This window comes from Loxodonta africana, chromosome 4 (assembly GCF_030014295.1).
Source record: "Loxodonta africana isolate mLoxAfr1 chromosome 4, mLoxAfr1.hap2, whole genome shotgun sequence".
NCBI lineage: Eukaryota > Metazoa > Chordata > Mammalia > Proboscidea > Elephantidae > Loxodonta > Loxodonta africana.
The window spans coordinates 25,950,353-25,969,785 of NC_087345.1; the positions used below are offsets into that span (position 1 = coordinate 25,950,353).

The window sequence follows — 19,433 nt, forward strand, 5'->3', positions numbered from 1 at the left end:
CAAATGATGAAGGTAAAATGCAGCTGATGAAAAACATAAAGGCCAGCTGCCATGCCATTAAGTTAGCCTCGCTGGGACTGATACCAGGAGAGAGGTATTGTCTTCCTCAATGCTTTGATAAGTCCACATGAATTCTCAATGAATCATCTCCACCATGAACGACTCCTGCAGAGCGCTTAAATCAGGAAGCAAGGTCTACAGAACTAGTCCCTTCATTTATTCAAAGTGCTTCGGAAGCAGAAGAAATTCATCTTCCACCTAGTCCAGTGCCAAGGATTTTGAACCTATCGTATTTTGGAAACCCGAAAGGTGAACCAGGAGGCTGGATATCCAGACTAAAGCTTTGAGAAAAATTACGTGGAGATTCGAGGCATCTGCAGGGTGAGCCCCACAAATATGTGAGTGAGTAAAACAAGACAAAATAAATTCATAACCTACATTGAAAGGTAGCTAGACTTTTTTCTTCCTTTCATCAGCTTTTCCAGCAGTATTTTAATTAAGCTGCCTAATGAATTATCAAGACTTTATACTCTAGAATCCCCATTCCTAAATTGTCAATGTCCTCAGCATCTTTAATAACGATTTGAGTCACCAGGATATTGTTGGGCTGTGGTTACATTGCCAATCTCTAAATATAAAAAGGTACCAGAAGTACATGGACAGTGAGCAAATTGTACAGTGAGCAAATTGTACAGTGGAGTAAAGCACAGGCATTGGGATAAAACGTAAATTAAGGAGGAACGTGAAGGCATGGAAGATAAGCTGAGATCAGAAATGATGATGATATTAATCATGATGATAGTGATGGTGGTGGTGCTGACAACTAGCATTTATTGAACACTTAACTCTTGGACAGCCACTGCCAGTTGTCCCCTAATAAGTGATCTCTCCTTAAATCATAACAGAATTTTTAGTTGGGCACATGGCCGTCCATCTAAGCCCTAAAATTTCCCAGCCTCCTTTGTGAATAATGTGGTCACATGATAAGCTCTGGCCAATGGGATGAGACACAGTGATATGGGTAACTTTCAGGTCATGTGTTAAAGGGAAAAAGTATCCCCTCCCTTTCTTCTTTCCCCTTACTAGCCAGAATGTAGAAATGATGGCAGGAACTGAGGCAGCCATCCTGGCCCATGAGATGAAAAGCACAAATTGAGGGCAGCAAAAAAACAAAGTAGAGGAGGCTGGGTCACTGATAATTGCAGAGCCTCTATAAGTAGTCATAGGCTGCCAACTCTGGCCTTACACCTTATTTTTTACAAACTTTCATCTTGTTTAGCCCACTGTTACTTGGGGCCTCTGTGTGAAAGCAACTGAACTGAAAAAAACCCTGTGCCAGATACTGTCACATGTTTTACATGCATTATCTCATTTAATTCACTTTTTAAATCTAAAAAGTAGGTACTACTGCTATCTTCAAGGAGCCTCGGTGGTGTGACAGTTAAGCCCTTGGCTGCCAACCAAATGGTTGGTAGTTTGAACCTAAACAGCAGCTCCTCGGAAGAAAGACGTGGCAATCTTCTCTCATAAAGATTACAGCCTAGAAAACCCTATGGGGCACTTCTACTCTGTCACGTGGGGTCTCTATGAGTTGAGAATCATCTCAACGGCACCCAACAACTGTTACCTTCATTTTGCCATGGAGGAAGCTGGAGCCAGAGAGGCAAGCCCCTTGTCTAAGCACTCACAATGAAGTAAGTGGCAGGACCTGGATCTGAACCAGGCAGCCAGACTCCAGGATATGATGTGAGGATCTGATGTCTATCTGCATGCAGCCAGTTGGCCCAAACCAAGGAAGGAATCTAACCAACTCCCAAAAATTTAGGCCAGGCTTAACAACCTCTTTGGCCAAGTGTAAGGAGGCACAATTCTTTAGCTGTTCTTTGCTGTTCTAGTCGCCAAGTACTCAGTTCATTCCTCATCTCCTTCCCCAGATTCAGGGAAGATCAGGTAGAGACTTTTCCACCTCTCCCTTTAAAAGCCATTTCCTCCCCAGAGTATGCCTGAGCACCACAGTAAAACTGAAATACTGTTGACATTTCTTGACATCAGCAGGTCCGTCTACACTAGACTGAGGTCCTACAAGCCCGATGATGTGTTTACTCCATTCCTATATTTCTTTAATCTTCTCGCTTCCCTTCCAAAAGGTACAGTTCCCCTCAGTGGATTCTGTAGTACTGGCACAATTCAGAAAGAACTGCAAAGCCAGGCCCGGGGACACAGCAGCTCAAGGAAATACTGTCAAGTAAGTCAAACTGAAAACGGCCCAGTCATCACACTCATCTTTCACAGGTTTTCAAAGCCAAGAATAACTAAAAAGCCCCAACAGTATCTAGAGTAAGAGGTGTATTTAAAATTCTATTTGGGCACTAAAGGAAAAGCAGCACAGAGTCTGGATCACTCACTAACTTTTCTTTTGGCCTGTCAAAGTTTCCAGAAACTTTTCCAGGCCTCAGTTTCCATATCCAAAGAGTGGCAGGAAAAGAACAGCCACTGGCTACTCTGCCCCCACACTGCAGGGTGTCCCTGCAAAGTAGTGATGGTTCCAGTGAACAGAATTTTTTTTTTCTGCTAAAAGCCATTTCTTCATACATTTTCAGATGAAGAGTGACTTAAAGGAGGTTTCATTTTTCTCACCAGTGTCACTGAAATTTTACTGTGCCACTGAGTATCTATCATGGATTGAATTGTGTCCCCCAAAAATGTGTGTCAACTTGGCTAGGCCACGGTACACAGTATTGTGTGGTTATCCTCCATTTTGTGATCTGATGTGATTATCCTGTGTTTTATAAATCCTAACCTCTATGATGTTAATAAGGCAGGACATACTACAGGATTTGGTTTTATCTTGAGTCAATCTCTTTTGAAATATAAAGGAGAGAATCAAGCAGAAAGGATAGGGACCTCATTACCACCAAGCAAGAAGAGACAGGAGTGGAGCACATCCTTTGGACCTGGGGTCCCTGAGCTGAGAAGCTCCAAAACCAAGGGAAGATTGATGACAAGGACCGTCTCCCAGAGCCAACAAGAGAGAGAAAGCCTTCTAGGACTTCCAGCCTCCCAGACTGAGAGAGAATAAATTCCTGTTTGACAAAGCCATCCACCTGAGGTATTCCTGTTACAGCAGCACTGGATGACTAAGACAGAATTTTAAGAAAACTCTGCTTGGGAGTGTCAAGGCCTGCCAGAAAGGATCTTGTTTAAGAAGGCTTTAATGTTCTGATCTTCTTGCTGCAGCTAGGGCTACCCCATCACCCAGGAAAGGTCAGTTCAAGTTTATTCGAAGATACACTTACCTAAAAGGGCACTGCGATGATTAGATGAGGTATGTGCTCACCTGGCATACGGGAAGTGCTCAATAAATATTAGCTAAAAGTATTGGTGTTATCACCGTCATAACCGCTGTCATCCGAGATACACCTAGTGTAGATCTAATATTACTCTGTAGAGAATCGGAGTTTATCATCTCTTGGGGTCCCTGGGTAGTACACAGTTAATGTGCTCACTGCTAACTATAAGGCGGGGGTTCAAGTCAAGTCCATATAGAGGCACCTTTTTTTTTTTGGAAGAAAGTTCTGGCAATATACTTCCGAAAAAATAAGCCACTGAAAACTCTACTGAGCACAGCTCTGCTCTGACACATGTGGGGTGGCCGTGAGTCAGAATCAACTCGAGGGCAACTGGTTTTTGTTCTTTGTTTTTTTTTTTTTTTTTTTTCCCAATAGAACACAAAGCTCTGGGTTTTCCTAGGGAAACAGAACACAAAGAGTTAAGTCTTAACTGATTCAATAAATACTGATTAACTACAGGCTCAGAGCTAGGTGCTGGGGAATAAAGATAAACAAAATCCCTGTCTCCTCAGGGCTCTCAGGGTCTAATAGAGGAAAGAGACAAAAGAATAAACAGGCATAGAGTGATTCATAAAGCTGTGACCAAGGTAAGCTCACGTGCTCCAAGAGAATCCAAAAGAAGATGCAATTCTGTGAGGTGGGGAGAGAGGAGAGCAGAGAGGGCTGGTCTAGGAGGGCCTCACAGAGGAGGTGGTGCATGAACATAGTCTTGAAGCATTTGTACTTCATCAGACCTGGGAGGCAGAACACAAAGGACCTCCAGTGGGTTTGGAAGGTTATCTCATCAGTCAAGGGCCACATAGAAGGACTGAGAGTAGGAGAGTGACATGAACAGGTTTTCATTTAGGAAAGGGCACTCTGGTGGTGGTGAGGAGGATGGAACTTGTCAGAGGAGGATGAGAGGCAAAAGGCCAGTGAGGAGACAGTGCAATAACTCAGGGGAGAGAAGCGAAGGCCTCACCAGCCTTGGGAGAGGACAGAGCAGGACGTGTTTAGCTGGAGCTGGACGGTTTTGCTCAAGACTCTAGTTCTCGTTGTTATTGTTAGCTGCCATCGAGTCGGCCCTGACTCATGGTGATCCCATGCACAGCGGAATGAAGCATTGCCCAGTCCTGCATCATCCCCATGATAGGTTGTGGATTGGATTGTTGTGATCCATAGGGTTTTCACTGGCTGATATTCATAAGTAGATCACCAGGCCTTTCTTTCTAGTCCATCTTAGTCTGAAAGCTCCGCTGAAACTTGTTCAGCATCATAGCAATTCGCAAGCCTCCACTGATAGATGGGTCGTGGCTACACATGAGGTGCACTGACTGGCAATCAAACCCGGGTATCCTGCGTGGAAGGCAAGAATTCTACCACTGAAGCCCCAATGCTTCCAATCTCCTGTTAAACCAGCAAAAACCAAACCCAGTGCCGTCGAGTCTATTCCAACTCACAGAGACCCTATAGGACAGAATAGAACCCAGTGCAAATCCCTACTATCCCCTGTGAGGAGGAATCTACTTGTCTGTGTGGATCCCTGGACCTACCCTTCCAGCATATTGTCTGGCGGGGCCTGATAACCTCCCAACACCAGCCAGAGTTCTGGGAACCCCCAGAAGCTAAACAGCACTGGCCCAAGGAGCAGGAGTGAAAACAATGCAACAGTGGATTCCAAACACCAGTCGGGGGCCAGGGACCCAAAGGCTTGAGCGTCAAGTCTGAGGAGTCAATGAACAAGAGCTCTGGTGCCCCCGCAGGCCCATCAAGCCCCCTCTAACAAGCACCTCTCACAAATAAAGCCCCAGCAGGGAGCCCATTAACACCTCACAGGAGCAGACCCCAGACCTCAGAGGAGAAACTTCAAAAGACATCTCCACCGCACAAAACGCCAGATAGCCATCAATCAAGCAAACATCCCAGGAAGTAGCCAGCTGAATTGGGGGAAAAAAAGTTGAGCCCATAAATTAAATGTCCCTCAGCCCCTATATGGCTCTCGATTTATTACCATGGAGGCAGACGGGGCTCCTTAAGTTTAAAAAGGATCAAGGCCTCTATAAACAGTATATACAACTGCCTTCCACAGAAAAAAAAAAAAAATACCAGGAGAAAACTCTCTCTTCTTCTCCTTTTTTTTTTTTTTTTAAGATCCATTTGTGAAAATAAATTCCACTACATTGAACCCTTTGCCTCAAGTGTTATATAAAATGCAACTTGCTGGCCGGCCCTTTAGAAAACATAATGTCAGCTACAATTACCAACTGCCTTTTCGATTTGTTGAAATTAATTTTAAAATTGGATTTTCTTCTAAGCGGGTGACCTGACTGAAAAACATGATAACGTTTAGGTTTGTTAGCTGAAAATCTAGAACACCGCTTTATAGGCTTAAAACTTTCTCCCCTCCACGTCCCAGTGCCTGTGACCCGCCCCACACAAATACACAATCACTCCCGCCTACCCTTTAACCGCAACACCATTCATCAGCCTCATGGCAAAGGTGCAAACAAGGACTATATGAGAAGCATTGATACTTGGAGGATATTATTAGTTGGATAATTCTGAAAAGTATCACACTTATTATTTCAATGAAAACAATCAAGTTGCCACTATTTTTCTTTTTCGGCCATCCAATCTCTTTGCCCTAATAATCAAAACAGCTAGATGTTACCTGCGACACACCAGGCCTGTGCTAAGGACATCGTGTAACTTTTTTTTAACCAAGTCTTTATGTACATAACTTACCACTCCCCGAATACTAGAGCAATACATTTCTTAAGGATAATCTTTAGATCAATTTAATTTTTCCTGCTTAATTGCTACTCATGAATAGAAACAAACATAATTAGTAAATATTGTATTAAATATATTCAAGTGTCAAATGTCTACTTACAAAAAGCCCACTGATGATAACTATGGCTCAACTGAAAAATGAATGTGAATAAAGGTTCCTGGGTGGTACAAGTGATTAAGTGAATCCACCCAGAGGTACCTCAAAAGAAAGGCCTGGCAATCTACTGCTGAAAGACTACAGTCATTGAAAACCCTACGAAGCACAGTTCTAATGTGAAACGCATGCGGTCACAATGAGTCAGAATCAAGTCAACGGCAACTGCTTTTCTTGTTTTTAATAAGCAATAACGATCATAATAGACGCAACAGCATCTTTAATAAAAATTAACATGTAAAGCTACTTTGCATTTATTTACTCTCCATCCTCACGAAGATTCTCTCCAGTAAATACTGTTGCTCTTTCCATTTTACCAAGTGCTAACCTGAGGTTCAGAGAGGTTAAGTAATTTATACAAGGTCACACAGGTAGAGAGTGGCAGAATAGAGACTCAAGCCCAGGTTTGCTGGACCCCAAACTCATGCTCTTAAACATTAATTTTTATGGACTTGCCCCTGCATTTGAATGACAAAATCTCTGCTTCCCACTTGGCCTTCCAGCATAATATATTTAGGAGACATTTTGTACTTGAATTTCACCCAGGGCTCAAAAAACAATTTTGAACGTTACATACTTTGAAGCCTGAAAACAGTCTTTTAAGAATTCCAATGGCTACCTTTAAACGCTGTTACAGCCATAAGATTTGATCTTTTTCTGGATTACAATTTCTTCCCTTTTTCCTGTTTAATAATACAAGCACTTGCCCTGTGCTTAAAAAAAAAAAAAAAAATTTGTGTGCTTAGGGTTATGCAAAACGTGAAATCCAACTCTAGAACTTGGGTTTATAAAAACAAGTGAAAAACGTCACAATGGTTACATGCCTTGCTTTGTTCAAAAGAGACAAGAAGCAAAACACAATAAAAATAGGTATGTGTCAAGCAAGAACTTGACTTAGAATGTAAGAAAACACCCTGAACTCTAGGCTGTAGGTTCCTTGAGGACGGGGACCCTGTCTTATTTGACTTTTTATCCCTAGAGCCTAGTACAGAACTGGCTCATAGTTAAACCAAACCAAACCCATTGCCATCAAGTCAATTCCAACTAAAAGCAACCCTAGAGGACAGAGGAGAACTGCCCCACGGGGTTTCCAAGGCTGAAATCTAAGGAAGCAGACTGCGCCATCTTTCTCCTGAGCAGAGAATAGTGGGTTTGAACTGCCAACCTTTTGTTAGCAGCCAAGTGCTTAGCCACTGTGACACCAGAGCTCCTTGGCACGTGATAGGTGCTTAATAGTCATTTGCTAAAATGGCAGTTGGATGGGTGGGTGGATGAACGATGGTAAGTAGATGGGTGGGTAGAGAGATGGATAAATCAAGGGATGGTTTTACCAATGGTTAAAACGAATCAACTGTAAGGAACTCATTCTCTATACGGTCCTATGTTTCTTTTCTAGAGGGACACATATTTTTAAAAGGAGCCCTAGTGGCACAATGGTTAAGTGCTCAGCTGCTAACTGAAAAGTCAGCAGTTCAAACCCACCAGCCACTCCAAGGGAAAAAAGACCTGGCAATCTATTCCTGTAAAGACTGCAGCCTAGGAAACACTATGGGGCAGTTCTACTATGTCCTACAGGGTCACTATGAGTCGGAATCGATTAGACAGCACACAACAACTACACAGATTTTTAAACAGTCCACCGTGGATTCAGATGAATGAATGAATGATCTAGGCGCTGATCTGCAAAGTCTACCAGTCCCGTGATGACGGGGCCAAATGGTGGACCACTACTGGACTACCACCCTCCCTAAGGCTAACACAAGGTCAGACAGAAAAAACAGTAAGTGCACAGTCAGCGACTACCCATTTAACAAACACATGCTGACTGCAAATTACTTTTCTGGAAGGCAGCCCCACTTTCTGACACTTGACATTAAAACCAAAGGCGCACAAGCTTCCATAGCCAGAATACAGAAGAGGCAGATATATCTGCCACCAGTCTTGATTATCTGCCTTCCTGAGCAGATTCAAGCAAAGGCCAAGGGCTCTTCCTGCTCCTCTACCGGCATCCAAAGCTCAGAGCACAGGACAGATTTAGCTCCACCCACGGAGCACTCCACTGCACTGGCTCAGTGTACAGAGCTTATCCCATGCACTGCCAGGGTCATGCCCCAGGAAAAAGATCCCACTGCTAAACAAAATCAGTACATCCTAACAAGCCCCCGCCCCCCTCAGAAAGAGCTTTGGAATTTCTGACAACAGAACCACCCACCCTATGGAAATCTCAAGAGTAAAAAGAATGGCTACTCATCTAGTGGGATCACGAATGCAGAAATTATTGAACAATATCATTAATATCAAACGCAAGTAAATTTTGCTGAAGATTATTCAAAAGCGGCTGCAGCAGTATATCGACAGGGAACTGCCAGAAATTCAGGCCAGTTTCAGAAGAGGACGTGGAACCAGGGATATCATTGCTGATGTCAGATGGATCCTGGCTGAAAGCAGAGAATACCAGAAGGATGTTTACCTGTGTTTTATTGACTATGCAAAGGCATTCGACTGTGTGGATCACAACAAATTATGGATAACACTGCAAAGAACAGAAATTCCAGAACACTTAATTGTGCTTGTGAGGAACTTGTACATAAATCAAGAGGCAGTCATTCAAACAGAACAACGGGACAATACGTGGTTTAAAGTCAGGAAAGGTGTGTGTCAGGGTTGTATCTTTCACCATATTTATTCAAACTGTATGCTGAGCAAATAATGTGAGGAGCTGGACTATATGAAGAAGAACACGGCATCAGGATTAGAGGAAGATCCATTAACAACCTGCGTTATGCAGATGAAACAACCTTGCTTGCTGAAAGTGAAGAGGACTTGAAGCACTTACTGATGAAGGTCAAAGACTACAGCCTTCAGTATGGACTGCACCTCAGCATAAAGAAAACAAAAATCCTCACAATTGGACCAATAAGCAACATCATGATAAATGGGAAAAAGATCGAAGTTGTCAAGGATTTCATTTTACTTGGCTCCTCAATCAACACCTATGGAAGCAGCAGTCAAGAAATCAAATGACTCACTGCATTGGGCAGATCAGCTGCAAAAGACCTCTTTGGGAAGTGTTGAAAAGCAAAGATGTCACCTTGTAGACTAAGGTGCACCTGACCCAAGCCATGGTGTTTTCAATCACCCCCTATGTATGTGAAAGCTGGATGATGAATAAAGAAGACTGAAGAAGAAGTGACGCCTTTGAATTGTGGTGTTGTCGAAGAACATTGAATATACCATGGACTGCCAAAAGAATGAACAAATCTGTCTTGGAAGAAGTACAACCAGAATGCTCCTTAGAAGCAAGGATGGCGAGACTAAATCTCACATACTTGGGATTTTATCAGGATATACTTTGGATGTTATCAGGAGGGATCAGTCCCTGGAGAAGGATAACATGGTCAGTAAAGTAGAGGGTCAGCAAAAAAGAGCAAGGCCCTCAATGAGATGTATTGACACAGTGGCTGCAACAATGGGCTTAAGCGTAACAACAATTGTGAGGACGGCGCAGGGTCAGGCAGTGTTTCGTTCTGTTGTGCACAGGATCGCTATGAGTCCGAACCGACTTGACAGCACCTAACAACCCCAACACTCATCCAGCTACACAGTAGCAGTGGTGGCACTGTTTACTTCTCCTATTACCTAGGAGCCCTGGTGGCACAGTGCCTGCTAACCAAAAGGTTGCCCGTTCAGATCCACCAGCCGCTCCTTGGAAACCCTATGAGGGCAGTTCTACCCTGTCCTATAGGCCCCATGTGTCAGAATCAACTCGACGGCGACGGTTTAACTATTACCCATGTACTAGCTAGCATGTCTTACTGCTAACAAATACTACTCCTAGTCTGCCAACTCATCACTCACCTTGAGGTGATACTGCCTCTTTCCAATGCACCTACATCTAGTTCCTTACGGTTTATAAAGCATTTACTCCTCTATGATCTTCGTTGAAGTGTGGGATCCTGTGAGATAAGCAGAGCAAATTTCATTAGACCCATTTGACAGATAAAGAAACTGCTGCTCAGTTCAGAGATTTCCCTAAGGGTTTACAGCTGATAAGCAGCCAGACTTTTTTGCCACCTTATCCTCACTGCCCACACCACAACCGACTCCGACAGCCCTGCGCCCTTGGTCCGTTTCATGCCATCAGCTAGAAGTGATAGCTACAGCACAGCGAGCGTAGTGCCCCCCTGCCCATGGTGTCCTACATCGTTCCCTCTACAGCTGGCTCTGCTAAATTAAACACGCAACACGCCCACATACCACTATCTCTTACAAGCACTTTCCAAGGAAAACCAAACTATCCTTCTGTAGGAACCAAGCCCGGCACCTGCAGTAGAACCATCAACCAACAGCAAAGGCTTTGCAGAAACAGCTCTCAGAACTGCTGTTTTGGACCGGCCAAGGCAGAGGACATCTTCCCATCTTAGCAAACCCCCTTGCAACCATGTTTTCACACTGCAGCCTTAGATGAATGAAAATATCAATTCGAGCCAAGCTAATCCTGCAGGCTATCACGCAAAAGGGCTGGTGTCAAATCAAACCGCGCAACCAGCAATTATGCATCAAGCCAGGGCCGTAATAACAGTCTCCTTGGGGTCACTGCACTGGGAGGCAGGGAGGCGGTTACTAAAGTGGGAGCCTGGAATTGGACAAGTATGATGACAGCCTTATGTAAAAGGCATTCCACTCGCCTGTCTGCAGATACCCTGCCCTTCCCCACCCCCAGAAAAACCAAACCTCTCCGCGGGGGACAAACCACCACATGACCGCGTCGAGGCTCCGATGAGTCTTAGCCCAGCTGGGCAGATTTCCATCTACTGCGCCACCCTCCTCTAACTTTAAAGGAAGTCAGCTTTAGACAATGGCCTGAAAGGTGCTTCCTTTCCAAACTGCTGTAATTAAACATGCAAAGCATTAATTCGTACCCTCATGGTAAGTGGGTTTCCCGGAAATTCCTTAAAGGAAGTCGATAATTGATAGAGTGGCTAGACGTCACATGCACACCAGAGGCCCGAATCACATACAAGTTTTGCAGGTAGAGAAAAAGCACTTTTGTTCAAAAAAAGTATTGTGCCACACTTGTATTTAAGGCTAGTACTGTTACTAAAGGATTCCCTGGGTGGTGCCAACAGTTAAGTGCTCAACTACAAGCCGAAAGGTCGTCCGAATCCACCCAGGTGCACCTCAGAAGACTGGCCTGGCAATCTGCTTCCAAAAACCCTGTAGAGCACAGATCTACTTTGCACACGTGGGGTCGCCACGAGTCAGAATCAACTCCATGGCAACTAACGACTAGATTGTTATTAAGAAAGAAGGAACAGAGAAAGAGCTCAGGATTTGCAGCACTGGGCCTCAGAGCCCTTATAGGATATCAGCTCCAACCCTATAATTCAACTGAAGAGAGAAGAAACAGTTTAAAAAAATAAGTATTTTAAGAAAACAACCGTTTCTATTAAAACGCATGACAATTATTTTTCGAAAGATGAAAACTTTAGTAGAAACACCATAAACCTCAGAATTACACAGTAAATTGCTTCTTTTGTTTAAGGCAAATTAGTATCGGATCACAGATTAAAAAAATAATAAACCCTCTCAACAACCCAAGCTGATGAATGCTGCTTTCACTATGCAGCTGGGGAGAGAGCATGCTGACTACCTTGTAGAAAAGGAATGAAAAGGTTGGTTATAATCACTTTCCTACTCATCTTCAAATCCTGTCTCATTACCTGAAGTGTTTTCCCTGCAAAGTGACACACAACTGATTTTCTGGGCTCCATTTTTCCCACCTAAGCCCCCATACACAGAGCGAGGAAAAAGCCCAGCGGGTACTAACTGCGACAGCAGATCTGCCCAGGGCCTGCTAAGTGCTTCCCGGAGCACAACGCGCAGGCGGTAGAATGCCCTGGAGTCAGAGACTGGATTCCTTTCCAGGGGCTTTAAGCCAAAAAACCAAACCTGTTGCTGTCGAGTTGATTCTGGCTCATAGTGACCCTATAGGACAGAGGAGAACTGCCCCACAGGGTTTCTCAGGCTGTAATCTTTACAGAAGCAGACTGTCACATCTTTCTCCCAAGGAGCGACTGCTGGGTTCGAGACACCAACCTTTCAGTTAGCAGCCAAGCACCTAACCACTACGCCACCAGGGCTCTTTCCAGGGGCTTTATGAGAGTTAAGAAGAGTCTGGCAGAGAAGCAACTGACAAACTTCCTGAATCTCCCTTCCTGGGCCTCCAAGAACCCGACTCTCCCAGAACCCATATAATGAAAGAAGGAAATGCAGCGTGAATACGCACGCACATTCAGAATCTTCCTCCTACCTGCCAGCATGCAGGTGAACCACAGGCTTGCTGACCAAAGGAGGTTCTCCACTCACGTGAGTGTACTCACATGGCCAAAGTGACCTCAGGTCCAAAGTGAGATGGCAGCATGCTGCTCAGTGGAAAAATGGACCGGCACATAGTAGGTATTCGATACATATTAGCCATTCCACAGAGAAAAAATAGTTGCAGTTGAGTTGACTCCAGCTCATGGTGACCTCATGTGTGTCAGAGTAAAAATGCGATTCATAGGGTTTTCAATGGCTGTTCCCCACCCCTCAGCAGTAGATGGCCAGGCCTTTCTTCCAAGGCACCTCTGCATAGACTCAAACCTCCAACCTCTCAGTTAGCAGCTGACCGTGTTAACTGTTTGTACCACCTAGGGACTAGACAGAAAGTGGACGAATTACAAACATTTGGTTTAATTTTGTCAAGCTCCTCAGCAGTCAACGTAAGTACCACCACAGAAGTAGATTTACAACCAGGGTTCCATCCCGACGAATCCATCATAAGTTGGTTCTAACATAAGTTGAATACCTTTTTTTTTTCCATTTTCATTACTATTATCATTTATTATCAGTGTCTTTATAAATCCAATCTTTAGACATCTGCAGGTGAACACCTGCGAATGATAGCATCAGCAAATTACACGCTGCAACACTGTATGCAGTACATATTACTAACGGTAAGATGTACAAAAATAAAAAACAGACAGTCGTACATGCAGTTTGTGGTAACTCAAATACGCCCTAAGTCGGGACTACCTGTATCCTTGCCACTTTCCATCATAGTAACTCAATGCTTCCCAAAAAAAGCAGAAATCTTCCTTGATTCCTCTTCCAAGGATTCGGTTCAGCCTCTGAGGTGAGGTGAGGTGAGAGAGACAACGTCTAGAACCCAGTGAGGACGGTGGATAGCAGCTTCAACATCACCTTGGAGCTTGTTAGAAATGCAGGCTGAGGCCCCATGCCAAGGCTGCCAAATCACAACCTGCAGTTGAACCAGATCCCCAGGGGACTGTAAGCATATCCAAATGTGAGAAGCTCCACTGTGTAAAATGGATTGGAGGGAGGCTCTGGAAGGCTCCTTCCACCACACCCTGGCTCTAAGCCAAAAACCAAACCAGCTACCATGGAGTCAATTCCAACTCATAGCGACCCTAGAGGACACAGAAAACCTGCCCCATAGGGTTTGCAAGGAGCCACTGGTGGATTCGAACTGCTGACCTTTTGGTTAGCAGCCTAGCTCTTAATCACTGCACCACCAGGGCCCCACCCTGGCTCTACAAGCTTTAAAACCAACAAGCTTCAGAAAGAAAAAGACACTGATGGCTCTAAGACTATCAAAAATAACTTCCAAGAAGAATGTCAATCCATTGTTCCTCCACAGTTTAGAAAGACAGGGATTAAACTGGCTTCCAATGACTCATTCACGTTCACACAGACAAGCAGAAGCTGTGAAAGGCTCTAAAGGTGGAGCTGCAGGAATTCAGTCAGGCTCTGAGCTTTTGGGGTGCAGCTTTCATTTCACTGGAGATTCTACTGCCTCCTCTTATGCTGCATCCAAGATTTTGTTTAAGAAAAATCATGGTTGTAGGGCTCAAATCCTTGGTCCCTGAAATTATGTAATTGTTCAGTCTGGGAAAGTCTGTCTTTCCTCGTCTTTAAGTGGGGATAATAGCAGTGCCTGAGAGGATTAAGAGAGAGAAACAAGATAATCCCCATAGAGTGTTTACAACACAGAAAAAGTACTCAATAAAAAAACATTAGTTATTGCTACTTTACCATCCTTAACACTAAAAGGAAGAACGAACAGGAAAGTTTTGTCCCACAACCAGCTTAGGCACAGGGTAGGGGGTAAAACCAAAAACCAAGTCCATCACCATCGAGTCAATTCAGACTCATGGCCACCCCATGCGTGTCAGAGTAGAACTGCGCTCCATAGGGTTTTCAATGGCTGTGACCTCTCAGAAGCAGACCTGCCAGAATTTTCTTCAGAGGTGCCTCTGGGTGGGTTCGAACGGACAACCTTTCTGTTAGTAGCTGAGTGCTTAACATTTGCACCACCTAGGGTAGAGAATACTATTGATTAATGCAACTGGGAAAGAAATGTGAGTGGGAGCAGACACCTCAATTGTATAAGCTCCAGTCAAGTAGCATTTCCCAGACAGAGGGAGGATGCTCAGGTCCTGTCTGGAATTTCACTTAAAAAAAAAAAAATCCTGTTGTCATCAATACGTCATCAAGTTGACGTATTACAACGTACAACTGAGTTTCATAGGGTTTTCTTAACCATAAACTTTACAAAAGCAGATCGCTAGGCCTTCCTTCCATGGTGCCGCTGGGTGAGTTCGAACCGCCAACCTTTTGGTTAGTAGTCACACACACAAACCAGTTGTGCCACTCAGGAACTTTAGGGTAAGGGCTGGAAGATAAGAAATAAGTCAAAACGACTCCACATGGGGCACAAATTCACAAATGCATTTGTTTTAGGCTCTCCCAATATGTCCCTTCTTGGACTAGAAGGTAAAACTCCAGGTTGTTTAGTGTCTGCAACTTCCTTCTGGTCTTGTTCCTCTTTACAGCAAGGTGTCTCTTTCGTCCAGCAAGGCCAGTAGTGGCAGTAAGTGGCTGCTGCACCCTGAGGGTTCCCCTGCCAACGAAGCCGTCTTAATGGGTAGTGTATAAAAGTGCCGCTCCCATTTCACCTGCAAATTCACCTCTCTAATGATTTTTTTTTTTTAATGTCATCTTAGCTGGGCTGCTGGTTGTGAGCCTCCCACCTCCTGGATGAGCTGAAGGTCATAGACTCGACGGCCTGGGGCACATCTCTTTAGCTCTCAGCCCTCCATTTCCAGCCCTCCCTAAAAGTGGAGGAAATGATGTCCATCTCTTTACTTCACAGATCAATTTGAGAATGATGATTACTATGAAAAAAATAAATAAATGCAAAGATGACCATTTTGGTAGTTTGTATTTTAACAAAAAGATCTGCGTCAACGATGTAAATCTATATAAATCTTCTCACCGAGTCATGAACAGACACTGGACTCTTTGCCAAAGCACGGGGTTAATGACACAAAAAACAGAGCCAGCGTCTCTGCCCTGCCTGCCAATATCTGTCCAGAGCTTGGGCTCTCTCATGCACCATATTGCATGCTGGTTACATCCCCTTTAATCCTCTCAATCGTCCCAGGATTGCAGGTGGTTATATTACCTTCGCTTAACAGATGATAAAAGTGAGGCCCAGAGAGGTTAATTCACTTGCCCAAAGTCACAGAGCTAGTAAGCAACAGAATCTCAGAGAAGCGGTTCTTAATAAATAAGGGTGATCTTGCCCCCTTCTAGGGGACATTTGGCGTTACTTGAAGACATTTTTATTGTCACGACTAGGGGCATACTACTGGCATCTAGTGGGTAAAGGCAGGGATGCTGCTAAACATCCTACAATGTACAGGACAGCCCTGCACAGCAAAAAATGATTTGGCCCAAGATGTCAATATGCCAAGGTTGAGAACGCCTGCCCTAGAGCTTGTACTTTCATCCATTGCACTATAGCGTCTCCCTTCCTCATTTCTAATGTGCCTGAGGAAGACAATTAGCATTTTTTTAACATGACCATAAATCAGGTTCCCACAGCTCTGTAGCCAATGCCGCAGAGGAAATGCTATACCACCATGCTTTCTTTGACTGTGTTAGTTGCTTAGGGCTGCTGTAACAACGTACCATGAACTAGGTGGCTTAAAACAACAGGAACTTATTCTCTCACAGTTCTGGAGACTGGCCAAAAAACAAACTCATTGCCACTGAGTCGATTCCGACTCATAGCGACCCCATAGGACAGAACAGAACTGCCCCATGGGGTTTCCAAGGAGCAGCTGATGGATTTGAACTGCGGACTTTTTGATTAGCAGCCGAGCTCTTAACCACTGAGCCAAGTCCAAAATCAAAGTGTCAGCAGGGCCATGCTCTCTCTGAAGGCTCTAGAAGACCTTTCCTTGCTTCTTTCAGCTTCTGGTGGCTCCTGACACTCCTTGGCATTCCTTGGCTTATAGACGCATCCCTCCACTCTCTGCCTGGGTCTTCCCATGCCCATCTTGCCTCTGTGTGCCTGTGTAAGACTCACCCTACTCCAGTGTGACCTCCTATTAACTGAATTGACAACATCTTCAAAGGTCCTATTTCTGAACAAAATCATGTTCACAGGCACGGGGGTTAGGACTTGAACATATCTTATGGGGGGGGACACAATTCAATCCATAACATTGACTTTCTCAGGTGCTTCCACCCCAAGGCTTTTGATTCTGACTCATATCAACCCTACAGGAAAGAGAAGAACTGCCCCCATGGAGTTTCCAAGGAGTGGCTGGTGGATCTGAACCATAAACCTTTTGGTTAGCAGCCAAATTCTTAACCACAGTGCCACCAGGGCTCCCCAAGGCTTTTGCCCTTGCTTTTCCCTCTGCCTGGGTCACTCCTCCGCTTCCCACCATGTGTGTTCTTGGCTCATCCCTCACCTCCTTCCGATCAACTATCACCTTCTTAGTAAGGCCTTTTCTGACCATCCCCACCCTCCCAGCACCTCCCCCACCCCCCTCCATAGCACGCCTCACCCTCTGGCACGTCATGTATTTTTCTTATCGGCTCACTATCTAATTCCTCCCACTAGATTATAAACTCCATGAGGGCAGGGTTTTTTTCCCTGGGTCACTTACTGCTTTTTCCTCGCCACCCAAAATAGTGTCTGGCACATAGTAGGATCTCAATAAATATTTAGTGAAACAATGAACGAATGAATGAACGAAGAAGCTAGCTTAAGTTCCTTCCTAAGGAATTTGCAAGCTTTAGCTTTCCCAAGTTTTTTGCATCATCAGGAAAAAATATCTCCGTAGAACCTGCTTCATCTTGCTATAATAGCCATTGTTCTAGGTCAGGGGTCAGCACACTTTTTCCTGTGAAGGACCAGACAAGTATTTTTGGCTTTGCAGGACATTCAGTCCCTGGCACAACTACTCAACTCCGCTGTGTACCGCAAAAATAGCCCTAGATGATATGTAAATGAATGAGTCTAGCTTTGTTCCAATAAAACTTTATTTAAGGACACTGAAATTTTAACCTTATAGAATTTTCATGTGTTGGGAGATATTATTCATCTTTTTTTTTTCCCCAACCACCACGAAATGTAAAAATGATTCTTAGCTCATACCTGTTGCTGTCAAGTAGATTCCAACTCATAGTGACCCTATAAGACAGAGTAGAACTGCCCCATAGAGTTTCCAAGGAGCACCTGGTGGATTTGAACTGCTGACCTTTTGGTTAGTAGCCATAACACTTAACCACTATGCCACCAGGGTTTCCCCTTAGCTCATGGGCCGTACAAAACCATGGGCCATAGTTTGCCTGCACTGTTCTAGACCTTCGTGAACGTGGGTGATTTACTCAGGAATAACATTACACCACATTAGGATGACGAGAGGCCTTTCACAAACACCATCTCGTTCATCACCATAACAATTCTGGGAGGTTGGTTCTTTGTGTACTTCTTTATCTCAGTGTACCCCTGAGGAAACTGAGGCCCAAGGCAATTTATTCGAGGTCACAAAGGCGGGGTCACACCTCTTGGCCTTCTAACTCAGTCACAAGACCTTGTCAATAATGGATGCAAAGACCTCAATTAATCCATTATTGATTGCACAGAGAATTAGCAGGAAGCATTCCAGCAAAGCGAGCGTGAACATTGGCCAAGATTCTGGTATTAAAAGACAAACACCAAATCAACAAGAAGGCAACCAGGCCTCATCCATCTTACCACACAGACGGTCGTTCAACTAGCCTTGGAGAAAGAAAATGTGGACACCAGCACTCTCAGGCCTTCTGATGGCACAGGAAAAAGTTAACAGCACAGAAAATTGGTGGCGCCACCCAGGAATGCAAATAGGAATCCTGAAGGTAAAGCTGCATGATAAACACAGCCCCCTATTGCACACAGGGGTTATATTTTAATACCTAAGCCTGGTCTTTTTTTTTTACCTTAAATTCACACACATTCTCAGAACTGTGATTAAGACACTCGAACTAATGTGGGAAAAAATTCACATCCAAACTCCAAGAAGTCTGAACTGCATTCCTCACAATTACTGACTTAGAAACCACCTCTGGATATAGATACACGTCACCTTATAACTCCCCAAAGCTACTGCAATCAGTGTTCTCTCAGCAGGTAAGAGATGTGGCAGAGAAAAGCGAACAAAGACCTCCAATTTCAAGTAATATGTCAGGGAAGGGCTAATAACACTGTTACCGCCCCAATCAGGTCATTTTGAGGCACTGGCAGAAATACAAAAGTACCCCCTAAACTTTGCTCCTCAAGGTCTGTATACCTAGAATCAGAAAAGAAATGGACATAAAAACCAGGACAGTGGTCTAGCTCAGCATCTGAAATACAAGCAGTAGACCCCTCCCTCCCTCCCTACACCCCAAATCCTGAGGCTAGGGAATTTTCAAGGCAAAGGATAAAGCTTTAGAGTCAGGGCCTCGTGAAATATGTGTGGGATCTGCTGACTGGCGATACGTAAACAAAAATGCCTGGGACGCTAAGGTTGGTTCTTCACCCTCTGCAATTCAAGATGGCGCCTCCAGTTGGGTTTCTGTCAATCACATCTACCAAAGTGATTTGGTGTTTGGCTTATGGACACCTTATTCTATCTCCAAAATATCTTCTCCTCTGCCCCCTCCTCTCTGGTCCTACTGCCAACCATTCAGCCAGGATTCAATTCCCTCAAGAACGGCTTTCATCATCTTCCTTCCAGTTCAGAGAACTTCAATACAGGCAGTCTCCAGATTAC

At 44.4% G+C, this 19,433-nt stretch overlaps 1 protein-coding gene across 6 annotated transcripts in view; it reads right to left on the reverse strand.

Moving 5' to 3' along the window:
• Positions 1 to 19,433, reverse strand: part of CHST11 (carbohydrate sulfotransferase 11) — a 338,998-nt gene that overhangs the window by 235,197 nt on the left and 84,368 nt on the right. The window contains exon 2 of one of the 6 annotated variants that reach the window (XM_064283675.1): positions 10,135 to 10,232. The exons of the other annotated variants lie outside the window; for them this stretch is intronic. The gene's annotated coding sequence lies outside the window, so the exon portion shown is untranslated. The remainder of the gene's footprint in view (positions 1 to 10,134; positions 10,233 to 19,433) is intronic. 6 annotated transcript variants of the gene reach the window in all.